Source organism: Lolium perenne, chromosome 7 (assembly GCF_019359855.2).
Source record: "Lolium perenne isolate Kyuss_39 chromosome 7, Kyuss_2.0, whole genome shotgun sequence".
Lineage (NCBI taxonomy): Eukaryota > Viridiplantae > Streptophyta > Magnoliopsida > Poales > Poaceae > Lolium > Lolium perenne.
This window is the reverse complement of record NC_067250.2, coordinates 24,818,293-24,831,857: the sequence shown is the minus strand read 5'-3', so window position 1 is coordinate 24,831,857 and position 13,565 is coordinate 24,818,293.

The window sequence follows — 13,565 nt, the reverse complement described above, 5'->3', positions numbered from 1 at the left end:
CATAATTTCAAAAGGCAAATTCCAATCAGGAGGTTCAACTATAGGGGCAGTTGTTAAGGCTTTCTTTAGAGTTTCAAAAGCTTCCTTACAATCATCATCAAAAACAAAAGGTACGTCTTTTTGAAGAAGATTAGTAAGAGGCCTTGAAATCTTAGAGAAGTCTTTAATAAACCTCCTATAAAACCCAGCATGACCAAGAACACTATGAATACCTTTAACATCCCTAGGATAGGGCATCTTCTCAATTGCTTCAACTTTAGCTCTATCAACTTCAATACCTCTCTCAGAAATTTTATGTCCCAATACAATTCCTTCATTAACCATAAAGTGGCATTTCTCCCAATTAAGAACAAGGTTAGTTTCTTCACATCTCTGCAAAACTTTATCAAGGTTTCGCAAGCAACTATCAAAATAATTCCCATAGACAGAAAAATCATCCATGAATACCTCTACAATACTCTCACAAAAGCCATGAAAAACAGCAGACATGCATCTTTGAAAAGTAGCAGGAGCATTACATAAACCAAAAGGCATACGCCTATAAGCATAAGTTCCATAGGGACAAGTGAAAGTGGTTTTCTCTTGATCTTTAGTTTTAACAACAATTTGTGAAAACCCAGAATAACCATCAAGAAAGCAAAAATGAGTATTTTTAGATAGCCTTTCTAACATTTGATCAATAAATGGTAAAGGGTAATGATCTTTCTTAGTAACCTTATTAACTTTTCGATAATCAATGCACATTCTATAACCTACAACTACTCTTTGAGGTATGAGCTCATCATTATCATTAGGTACAACAGTCATTCCTCCTTTCTTAGGAACACAATGCACATGACTAACCCATCTACTATCAGCAATAGGATATATAATACCAGCCTCAAGGAGTCTTAATACCTCATTTCTTACCACATCCTTCATCTTAGGAATTAGACGACGCTGAGGTTCAACAACAGGCTTCGCATCATCTTCCATATTAATGGCGTGTTGGCAAATAGAGGGAGAAATCCCCTTCAAGTCATCAAGAGTGTAGCCAATAGCACCTCGGTGTTTCTTCAGTATTTCCAATAACCTTTCTTCTTCAAACTCTGAAAGCTTAGAACTAATAATAACAAGATATATTTTCTTATCATCAATATGAGCATATTTAAGATTATCAGGCAATGGTTTTAAATCAAAGACAGGATCTTCCTTTGGTGGTGGTGTTGTACCTAGATCTTCTACCGGTAAATCATGTTTAAGAATAGGTTGACGAAGGAAAATTTCATCAAGCTCATCTCTTTCTTCCCTAAAAACTTCACTCTCACTATTCTCCAAATGTTGCTGCAAAGGATTACTAGGAGCAAGAGCAATAGATGCACACTGTTCAACTTTAAAATCACTATTAGGCGAATCAATTTTATAAGGAGTTTTGGTAAATTTAGAGAAGTTAAACTCATAAGATTCACCAGCAAATTTAGTCAAAATTTTCTCTTTCTTGCAATCTATAATAGCTCCACATGTATTCGTAAAAGGTCTACCAAAAATGATAGGACAATATTTACTAGCGCAGAACCAAGTACCAAAAAGTCAGCAGGATATTTAATCTTACCACATAGAACTTCCACATCTCGAATAATACCAATTGGAGAGATAGTTTCTCTATTAGCCAGCCGAATAACCACATCAATATCTTCAAGTTCACAAGAGCCAATTTCGTGCATAATCTCCGTGTAAAGCTCATAAGGAATAGCACTAATACTTGCACCAATATCACATAATCCATAATAATAATGATCACAAATTCTAACAGATAGCATAGGAACACTAGCTTTCCTAGACTTATTAGGATGCGAAACAATATTAGAAGCATCTTCACAGAAAATAATATGACCATCTTCTACATTTTCAGTCACAAGATCTTTAACAATTGCGACAAAGAGGTTCAACTTTTATTTGTTCTTCGTGTTCTATAGGTTTCTTTTCACTGTTATGACCCGCCCTCTTTATAACAGAGTACTCCTTCATTTTAGCAGGGAAAGGAGTTTTTTCAATATAAGCTTCAGGAATAACATGATCAACAGTTTCAACTACAACACATTTATTTATAGATGAATCAATTTTATCTTTATACGGTTCATGATACTTATCAAAGTTCTTCTTAGGCAATTCATAATGAGAAGCAAAAGCTTTATAAAGATTTGCAGCAACTTGAGAATCAAGACCATAAGTAGCACTCATATTACGAAATTTATCAGTATCCATAAAAGCTTCAATGCATTTATAATCATAAATTATACCTGATTCTCTATCCTTGTCGTTCTCCCAACCTTCAGTATTTTCTTGGATCCGATTAAGAAGGTCCCTTTTAAACTCTTCCTTGTTGCGTGTAAATGATCCAGAACAAGAAGTATCCAGCAAGGTCTTGTCTTGAAAAGAAAGTCTTACATAGAAATTATCAATAATAATATTACCAGGAAGCTCATGAATGGGGCATTTGAGCATTAAAGACTTCAATCTCCCCCAAGCTTGGGCAATACTCTCTCCTTCATGAGGCCAAAAATTATATATGCGATTCCGATCTTTGTGAATCTCACTTGGAGGATAGAACTTAGAATAAAACCGGGGCACAATATCATTCCATTCAAGAGAATCCCCATTATCCAGTAATTTATACCAATGCGCCGCTTTACCAGACAGCGATACAGAGAATAGTTTCTTCCTCACTTCACCCATAGCAATACCTGCACACTTGAATAAACCGCATAATTCATGTAAGAACAGTAAATGATCTCCAGGGTGGACAGTTCCATCCCCTGTATAACGGTTACCCACTACACGTTCAATAATTTTCATAGGTATTTTGTATGGTAATTCTTCCTTACCTGGCGCCTCATCCACTACCTTTGCAGTAGTAGTAGATTTCCCAAATAAACACTCAAGAGAAGATCTCTCCATAATGAGTTATAGCAAAGAAAGGCAGAAATAAAATCAGCACAAACAGTAGAAATTTCCCTTACCAATTCCACTTACCAATAGCGCTTCACTCCCCGGCAACGGCGCCAGAAAATAGTCTTGATAACCCACAAGTATAGGGGGTGTATCGTAGAATCTTCGATAAGTAAGAATGTCGATCCCAACGAGGAGCAAAAGGTGTTGACAAGCAGTTTTGATGAAGGATTCACTGTAAATGCTCACAGACAAGTATTCAGGGGGTTTTGATGTAACAGATGAATAAAGTACGAGTAAGTAAAGTGCGAGAGTAACAATTGCAGCGAGTGGCCCAATCCTTTTTAGCACAAAGGACAAGCCGGTTTGTTTACTTATAATGACCAAACGTTCTTGAGGACACACGGGATTTTAGTCTAGTGCTTTCGCTACATACGGCTAATTAATCTTCATTGTTTTGATAAGTGTTGTGTGGGTGAACCTATGCTAATGTACCGCCCTTCCTAGGACTAATACATACTTGTGATTATACCCCTTGCAAGCATCCGCAACTACAAGAAAGTAATTAAGATAAATCTAACCACAGCCATAAACTCTGAGATCCTGCAATCCCTCCTGCATCGATATACCAACGGGGGCTCGGTTTCACACTCCGGCAACCCCGCAATTGGCAAACGAGTACAAGATGCATTCCCCTAGGCCCATAAAGGTGAAGTGTCATGTAGTCGACGTTCACACGACACCACTACAAGAATAACACCACAACTTAAATATCATAACATTGAATACTACTCAACCATAATTCACTACTAACATTTAGACTTCACCCATGTCCTCAAGAACTAAACGAACTACTCACGAGACATCATATGGAACATGATCAGAGGTGATATGATGATGAATAACAATCTGAACATAAACCTTGGTTCAATGGTTTCACTCAATAGCATCAATAACAAGTAGAAATCAACACCGGGAGAGTTTCCCCTATCAAACAATCAAGATCAAACCCAAATTGCTACAGCGGTGACGAGGTGCAGCGGTGGAGACGGCGGTGATGATGATGAAGATGATGGTGATGGTGATGGAGATGATGTCCAGCTCGATGGCGGTGACGATGGCGTCGATTTCCCCCTCCGGGAGGGAATTTCCCCGGCGGATTCCTGCCCGCCGGAGAGCTCTTTTCTCTCTGGTGTTCTCCGCCCCGCAGAGGCGGCTGTGGCTCTGTTCGACGTACCTCTCTGGCTTAGGTTTTCGGGACGAAGGCGTACGCGAAGAAAAGGAGGCGAGAGGGGGCTGTGGGCCCCCTCCTCACAGGGCGGCGCAGCCAGGGCAGGGCCCGCGCCGGCCTGTGAGGGGGGCCCATGGCGGCCCTCCTCAGCTCCCCCTTCTGCCTCCCTTCGTCATCTGGAAAAATAGGAGTTTTCGTGTAATTCCCGTCAATTGTTGATCTTCCGAAATATTGCGTTCTGACGATGCTTTTTCCAGCAGAATCCTGGCTCCGATGCGCGATCCTCCAATAATCATGAAACATGCAAAATAGATGAAATAACATAAGTATTATCTCCAAATATGAAATATATCAATGAATAACAGCAAATTATGATATAAAATAGTGATGCAAATTGGACGTATCAAGCGGCAAGTGATCGTCTACCGCAGCACCGAGAGCCTCCTCTTGTAGGCTTTGGAAATCTTCAAGGGTTAGTCTCGTTCATCCCCTCGTTGCTCCCATCTTCTAGATTGCATCTTGGCTTGGATTGCGTTCTCGCGGTAGGAAATTTTTTGTTTTCTATGCTACGAATCCCTACAGTGGTATCAGAGCCGTGTCTATGCATAGATGGTTGCACGAGTAGAACACAATTGTTTTGTGGGCGTTGATGCTTTGTTGTCTTTAGTTCGAGTACTTTGCATCTTTGTGGCATGGTGGGATGAAGCGGCTCGGGATAACTTTACATGACCGCGTTCATGAGACTTGCTCCACGTTCGACATGCAACTTGTATTGCATAAGTGGCTTTGCGGGTGTCTGTCTCTCCCACCATAGTGAAGATTCAATTTACTCTTTCTATTGACAACACTAGTATCACCGTTGTGGTTCATGTTCGTTGGTAGATTAGATCTTACTCGAAAACCCTAAACCACGTAAAATATGCAAACCAAATTAGAGACGTCTAACTTGTTTTTGCAGGGTTTGGTGATGTGATATGTCCATGATGTGATGATGAGTATGTATGAGATGATCATTATTGTATTGTGGCAACCGGCAGGAGCCTTATGGTTGTCTTTAAATTTCATGTTGAGTAGTATTTCAAAGTAGTTGTAATAGTTGCTACATGAGGTGAACAACCATGAAGACGGCGCCATGGACCTTGACGCTACGCCGACGATGATGGAGATCATGCCCGTTGATGATGGAGATCATGTCCGTGCTTTGGAGATGAAGATCGAAGGCGCAAAGACTAAAGGGCCATATCATATCACATATGAATTGCATGTGATGTTAATCCTTTATGCATCTTATTTTGCTTAGAACGCGACTGTAGCATTATAAGATGATCCCTCACATTAATATCAAGATAATAAAGTGTTCTCCCCTCGTATGCACCGTTGCAACAGTTCGTCGTTTCGAAGCATCTCGTGATGATCGGATGTGATAGATTCTACGTTCATAAACAACGGGTGTAAGCCATGTTTGCACACGCAGAATACTTGGGTTTGCTTGACGAGCCTAGCATGTACAGACATGGCCTCGGGACAACAGAAAGCGAAAGGTTGAACACGAGTCATATGGATGATATGATCAACATGTTGATGTTCACCATTGAAGCTACATCATCTGACGTGATGATCGGTTTTGGTGTAGTGGATGTGGATTGTGTACCACTTAACAACTATGAGGGATGTTGTATTAAGTGGGAGTTCATTAGTAATTAGATTAAAACATGAACTAATTATCATAAACATAGTGAGAGTAGTATTTTGAATTAATTTGTAGTATTGGCATCCGTTTTTCTACCAAGCGCTAGTCTTGTAATTGAGATAGAAATACTGTTAGAATCTGACAAGAAACTTTACGGACTGGTACCGTATTGTTAAAGAATCAAGAAATGATTAAGTCCTATTGCAAACTTTTAGTAAACCTCACATTGTTGATTCAAATAGCTATGGTTTCAATTAGTACCTAAAGTCATCTTGTCTCCGTGAAACTTGAAGTTCAAATCTGTTTGAAAAGTAAGGAGCTGAAAATTTAGTTTTCAGAAATAATCAAGGTATGAGATATATATGATATCTAAGACCTTATTGCAAGATGATAGAATATAATTTGGTGAGACTACATAAACTCATAAGTTTTATGGGAATGTACGAAGGTTGAAGACGCAAGGCGTCCCAATCCTCCAACTATTGGGGCACTAACAATATTCGCATATCCATGAAGTGATCGTCCTTAGTATGCACCGTTGCTAAGACTCGTCGTTTCGAAGCATCACGTGATGATCGGGTGTTATAGATTCTACGTGTGCATACAATGGGTGCAAGCCAGATTTGCACATGCGAATACTGAGGTTATACTTTACGAGCCTAGCATGTACATACATGGCCTCGAAAAGTCTTCATGATATGATAAAATTATGAGTGAAATTGTTCATCATATTAAAAAGTTACTAATAGTGAAATCCGGAACACTTGTCATATGATGATCAACTTCAAAGTAAGAACCTCAAGGTTATTGGTATTTGACCAACAAACCTAGAAGTTATTGATGTTGAAGTGTTTTTCTGAATAATGAGGAAAGCTAAAAGAGAAACTACAAAAGATTATTGGCACAAAGAAAGAAAAGTCTAGAAAGTCTAGCTCATGTGTATATAAATGATATACATGTTATGGATGTATTCCTCGTTTGGTCACACAATGAAATTCTTGGGTATTTGTACCATATTGATTGGTATGAAGTGTCATACAAAACAACGCAATACAAGAATACAATGGCCTAAGTGACTGACAAGGAATATGATAGGAATGCACGTCTGGAACAAAAATAAAGTGTTATTATGTTCATCGTTGGCATTTTATCTAGCCCTTAGAATTTATAATAAAGAACTTAATAATTGTTATTTTGCTCTGGTCAAATGAAAACAATGAGTTGTTCAAATTATGGCATTACTCCATGTACGATGGATAAGTTATTATAAATCTTAATGGTGAAACACACACACATAATACTGACGCTAAAATGCCATAAGGCAAATGATTCAAATTACACTTATTTGTGGAACCGCCATTTAGGTCATGTTAGAAAGGAGCGCATGAAGGAACTCCATGCAAATGGATTTTTGGAGTCATTTGATTTTTGAATCATTTGGCGCTTGCAAATCTTTTCTAAAGAGAATGACTAAAATACCGTTCATAGGCCAAGAGTTGAACGGACAACTAACTTAGTGGAAACATACATGATGATGTATGAGGTTCACTGGGCATAGTTGTGTGCGGGAGATTCTTCTACTTCATGAAAACTTCCAACAATGAATTGAGTATATATGTGGATATATTCGATAAGGAAGAAGTTTGAAACATTTGAATGGATTCAAATAAATTTCAGCATGAAGTGGAAATCATCGTAATAGAAAAGTCAAATATCTATGAATGGATCATGGGGGAAATATTTGAATTACGAGTTTTAGCGAACATCTAAGAGAGTTATGAAATTGTTCTACAACTCACGTTTCTTGGAGTATCATAATGATGATGGAGTATCCGAGAGATGTATCCAAACCTTGTTGGATCAATGATGAGATAAAATATTGATGCCATTATATTTTTGTGAATTATGCTTTAGAGACTACCGCTTTTACACTGAATAGAGCATCATCATGATCCGTTGAAATGACACCATACGAGTTATGTCATGGGTATGAACCCTAATAGTCTTTTCTTAAATTTTGGAATGCATAGCATAAAGTAAATAAGTTTACAACCAAAATCGGATGAATGTCTTTGTTGGTTATCCCACAGAATTGATTGGGAATTCTTTCCACTATGGAGACAAAGACAAAAGTGTTTGTCAATGTTTCTTACTTATTTCCAAGAAATTGTTTTTAGCGAAGTATTTGAGTGGGAGGACAATAGAACTTGATAAGGTTTATGAACCTGAGCATAATGATCAGAGTAGCGCAGCATCGGAATTGGTTCCGAAAGCGGCCACGACGATCATGGCTCCCATGTCTACAAAATGTTATAGTCATGGAGATCGAAGTACTTATTGAACCTTGTAGGTATGGTTTACTTTGTGATCAAATAAATGATTTGTGAACAAAGGATTGTTTTTTTGAACAATGATAAACCAACTACATACAAAGAAGTTATGATGGGCCATGACTCCGTTAAAATGGCTATACGCCATGAAATCCAAGATAGATGAATACTTTTTGAAAGTAAATGGATCTATAAAATTGATGAACTTGGATGGAATATCCTTGAATAAAGCACGACTTGTCGAAAAGTTGTTTACGACAAAGTTCAAAGAGTTGACTACGATAAGATTAGATCTTCCGTAGCAATGCTTATAGTCTATGTGGATTATTCTAGTAATCGCTACATATTTCTTTCATGAGATATGATAGTAGGATGGCAAAATACATTACTTAACAGAAGTGTGTATTAAAGGTGTATACAAGATACAACCAATTGTTTTGCTAGTCCGGGGAATACTAGATATGTATACGAACTTCAATTGGATGAAGTGAGTATCGCGGAGTTGGAATCTTCACCGGATGAAATAGTCAAAGAATTTTTGATTTCATCAGAAACGATGAAGATGCTTGCATTTGCAAGAAATTAAGTGGGAGCGCTGAGACATATTTATAATACTTTATGTAGATACATATAGTTGGTTATAAATGATGTAATTATATACTTGATTATAAAAGGTTTCATTGAGAATTAACTTCAATGAAAGGATATGGACTGAAACATATTTAGTGTCAAGATCTATGAAGATAGATTGAGACACATAATAAGTTTAAGTCAAAGTACATAGAATGGATATTGAAGTAGTTCAATATAGAAATATTAAGAAAATGTTCTTGTCATGTGAAGATTTAACAAAATTTGAGTGTATCTGACACTCAATGAGTAAAAACACATGAGTGATTATAGATCACGAATAATATGTACACAATCAGATGTCCTGTGTTCTAAAAAGTTAGGAGCATATACCAGAATGATACATGTGATGATCAATGGACAAACAGTAAGAATATCCATGTGTGCTTTAGAAGAACCAAGGATATATATATGGGATTTCTATTTTCGTGCCCTCGGTTCCTTAGTTGTACTCAGTTTTCCCCAGCCCCTTAGTTTTTCCTCACTTTTCCCCAAGTCCTTGTTTGAAACCCGCAGAAGGCAGCTCAGACGGCAGGATTCCCGTTAAGTTGACCGCTCCGTTCTGACGTGTGGGGCCGCGTCGTGTGGGCCCGCGTCGCGTGGGGCTGGTAGAAAGGGACCGCGTGGGACAGGACGAGATTGCGTTTGGTTGCACGTGAGCAGGAGCTGGGTTTTGTCTCTCTCGGCCATTGGCATTTCCCTTTTAAGAGTACCTTTTCTGCCTCCTTCTCTCTGCCTTTTTTCACATAATTAGTATCAAATCTAGAGAAGCTTGCATTTCTGTCTTTCTTCAATTATTATTTGTGCCTTTTGGCCCTGGTTGTTTTCCCAATATGGCAGCAAATCTAGTAGGGAGCCCAATCTAGTACTCCATCTGGTCCATATGTATGTAGTTAAATCTAGAAGCAAATCTACAGGGAATGTACGATAAATTCACAAGGTCATATAGTAGAATAGGGATAGATAATATAGATAATAAGCTGCATTCAGCAGCCAAACATAGTAGGGTTCGAGGTTCTTCACAGCAGACAAAGACCATCATACTAACAACATAACAACGAGGGATCCCTAACTAACAACAAAGGGATCCCAACAACAAAATGGAGGAGGCAGCAGAAGACACGTCCAGGACTCCGCCTACCCCATCTGCCTCTCGCTCCACTTGTTGCTCCCCTTGGGAGCCTTGGGCTTGAGCGGAGGCATGCGCCCGCCGGAGATCTCCACCCGCGGGATGCTGCGGAGGTGCATGCCGAGCGCCAAGTGCTTGGCGCGGAAGGAGTTGGGGTTCACCGACGCGCCGACCTTGGGGTTGGTGTGGCCGATGTTCTCGGCATGCGTGAGGACGCAGCTGAAGTCGGTGCCGCCGAGCCTTCTAGTGCAGAAGGGGCACTGTAGACACCCTTGGCGACGTCGAGGTAGGAGACATACTAGCCGACCCGCAGCCTCCGCAGCACTGGCGAGTCTTGACGTCATGGTGCTCGCTGCCGCCGCCGACGTCGCTGCCGCACAGCTGATCCATATCAAACGGGAATTTATTAGTGAATGAGTTGCAAACGTGCATGATAACAAAGTTAGGAAAACAGAGGCAGCCTCGGTTAGAGTGGACACGATTATATGTCTACAGGGACGGTGTAAGCGAACCAAAGCTCATGCACAACAGATTTGTACACGAAATGGTTCGCTGAACCCTCCCCGTAAAAATCTGTGCCCACCGATTCATCATAGGCAAAGAAACAGATTCCAGATCTGAACTTGAACACATTCCAGATTATTTGCAAAATTAAACGGTTGATATCTTTTGATTCGTGCATAAAATAACTGATTGAGATCCTATGATTACTTGCATAAATTAACTGATTGAGATCCCATTATTACTTGCATAAATTAACCGAACGGCCGAAACCCAAATCTTGAACGAAATCAAGGAGGGATCAAAGCAAAATGGAATAAAATCGGCGCAAATATTAGCCCAATACTCATCCATCCACAGATCCATCTACACCAGCACAAATAGGGTTCAAAAAGGAATGAGGAACAAAAAAGGAAGCACACCGTAGTTATTACCTCGTTCCATGGGTCCTCTATGGAGGTGTCGTAGCGGTTCGGGGGCGGGACGTACGGCACCGGCTCGTAGGGGTCCCATCCCGGTGGGATCTGACCGCGACCGGCGGCAGCAGCCTCCGATGCACCGGCGGAGGCGGCGGCGACGTCCGTTGAGGGGACGGCGGCGACGTCCGTTGAGGGGACGGCGTCGAAGAGGGAGGCGTCGCGCTTGGAGCCGACGGCGCCGTGGACGATGGGATTGGCATTCTCCTTGTCCATCTCGCCGGCAGAGGAGAGGGAGAGGGAGAGGGTTTTTTGCTTTGGAGAAGATGATGGGACGTGAGAGAGGCGGCGTTGCGTAGGCGAGTGAGAGTGACAGAGATAGTGGGAGGAGGCGTCTATAAAGGCTAGTGGTGGTTAATGCGACCCGCGTCCTACGCGTCCACCGCCGCACGTCCGCACGTCTTGGACTTCTGCAATGCGCCACGCGTCCACGATTGCACGTCTTCGACTTCGCACCGCGACCGGCGTCTACGCGTCAAATATTGCACGTCTTTCATTTCTGCACCGCAACACGCGTCCTCGAGTCTAACCCTGAAAATTTAGATATACTCAGTTATAACCTCGAGCATTATACTAGCATTTTTTGTGTGCTCAGTTTTCCCCTTGAGTGCTAGTACTGGCTAGTGCAATATGCTCAGTTTTACCCTCAAGTAGCTGGTCAACAGACAGTCAACAAATGGGATTAACTAGTTAAATGAGTCATTTAATGTGCAAAAAATTCCGAAAAATAGTGGCACATACTCATGGAGTCTTTACCACAAATTTCCAGTTCTCAAAACATAGATAAGTCATAGATAAATCAAGTTTTACCACAAATTGCCACTTCTCAAAGGCCTTCTCAAATCACCTAGTAGCTATGAAGGTGCATGGTTTTCCACAATAAGCCCTTCCCAAAACAGCTTTCCCCAAAACATACTTTGTCTAAATGAGGCCACAATTCTCACACTCATGTATATTTGTATTGCAAATAGTTTGAGATAGGCCAAGATGGGTTTTATTCTACAAAACACGCATTTTTCATTTTTTAAATCTCATATTTGAATCCCTTAGTCTGTTTATTACATAGGTGCCCTTGGTTTCTTGATACTACTCAGTTTTGCCCTCTCCCTCCACAAATTCTCTCACACGTGCAACATTGCCCCGATTGGTCTAGCCCATGTCACGCGGATCGTGCCCGCCGACCGTTGATCGTATGATCGAACGGGCAGGATAACCCCTCCCCCTCTCCGTCGGCGGTTACCTTCCACTCTCTAAGTTTGCTAAATGGCGGTTTTCTGTATTTATTTTCACGCGCTAAAAATTATAAACTCTTTTAGGCATTACTTTTCACGCAAAAAATGATAAACCATCACCGATTTGTTGTAGCCATAAATTTTCACGCAAAAAATGATAAACCGTCACCGATTTGTTGTAGCCATTAATTTTCACGAAAATCCCAAATGATAAACCATCACCGATTTGTTGTAGCCATTACTTTTCACGCAAAAAATGATAGACCATCACCGATTTCTTGTAGCCATTACTATTCACGGTAAAAATGATAAACGAACCAATCTATCTATCTCTCGTATTTGAAGTTTGGCAGGGTTCCCCATCTAGTTAAGTTACCTTTCGAGGTTTTGATCTGAAAACAAATGGGGATTATAAAGGGAAATAAAAGTTCAAAAAATGTAAAAACGAAACAATCTACCTATCATTGTATAGAAGATCGTCTCGTATGATTTTTGAGGTCATTTAGAGAAGGTAGAAAAAATCCCTTTTGAGAAGGTCGAAAAAACCTAACTTGTTACAAAAGCTGGTTTCAGTGAGACCTAACCAAATTTGGCATACATTATGCCATATCTATAACAACAAGGAATATCTAAAAGGGAAAGTTTCACAAAATTTGAAATTTATGGCGAAAATGATGCCATACATGATGCTGTTTTTCGAGGTTTTGACCTGAAAATCAATTGGATATTATAAAGGGAAATAAAAAGTTCAAAAAATATAAAAACGAAACAATCTATCTATCTATGTATAGAAGATCAGCTGTATGAAATTTGAGGTCATTTAGAGGAGGTAGAATAAATCACCTTGTTAGAAAAGCTGGTTTCAGTGAGACGAAACGGCATGCGTTTAAGCAAAGTGATTTTTTCGAACATCTCCAAATGATCCCAAATTTGCCATACATGATGCCATACGTGTAACAACAAGGAACCCTATCTAAAAAGTGTCAAAAAAGTTTGCCCAACCGTATAGCTCTATCAAAAAGAACCTCACCATGGCGCTAGTATAATTTTGGGCTTACTTACAAACTTTCGTTACCTAACCTTCAACACGAAACTTGTTTCAAATCACTTTTGGCGTACAAGAAACAAATCCCTCCTTGATTCGAGCACCACAGCCTCCAAACTTTGCCGATGCCGATATCGGCATGGTCAGAACGGCTATGCTCGACGCCACTGCTAGGTCACCGTCGGGATATGCACCCTCAATCCCGTCCCCTCATTCGATCACTGACACACCAGAGATACCACCGAGGCCAATGCCGAACGTACATGCTGATGCCAATGCCGAACATGCATCCACGCCGATGTGGGCACGGCCACGCCGCCCCGCTATGTTGGACGCCACAGACCACCGCGAGGTCTTTCCCTTCGCCACCACA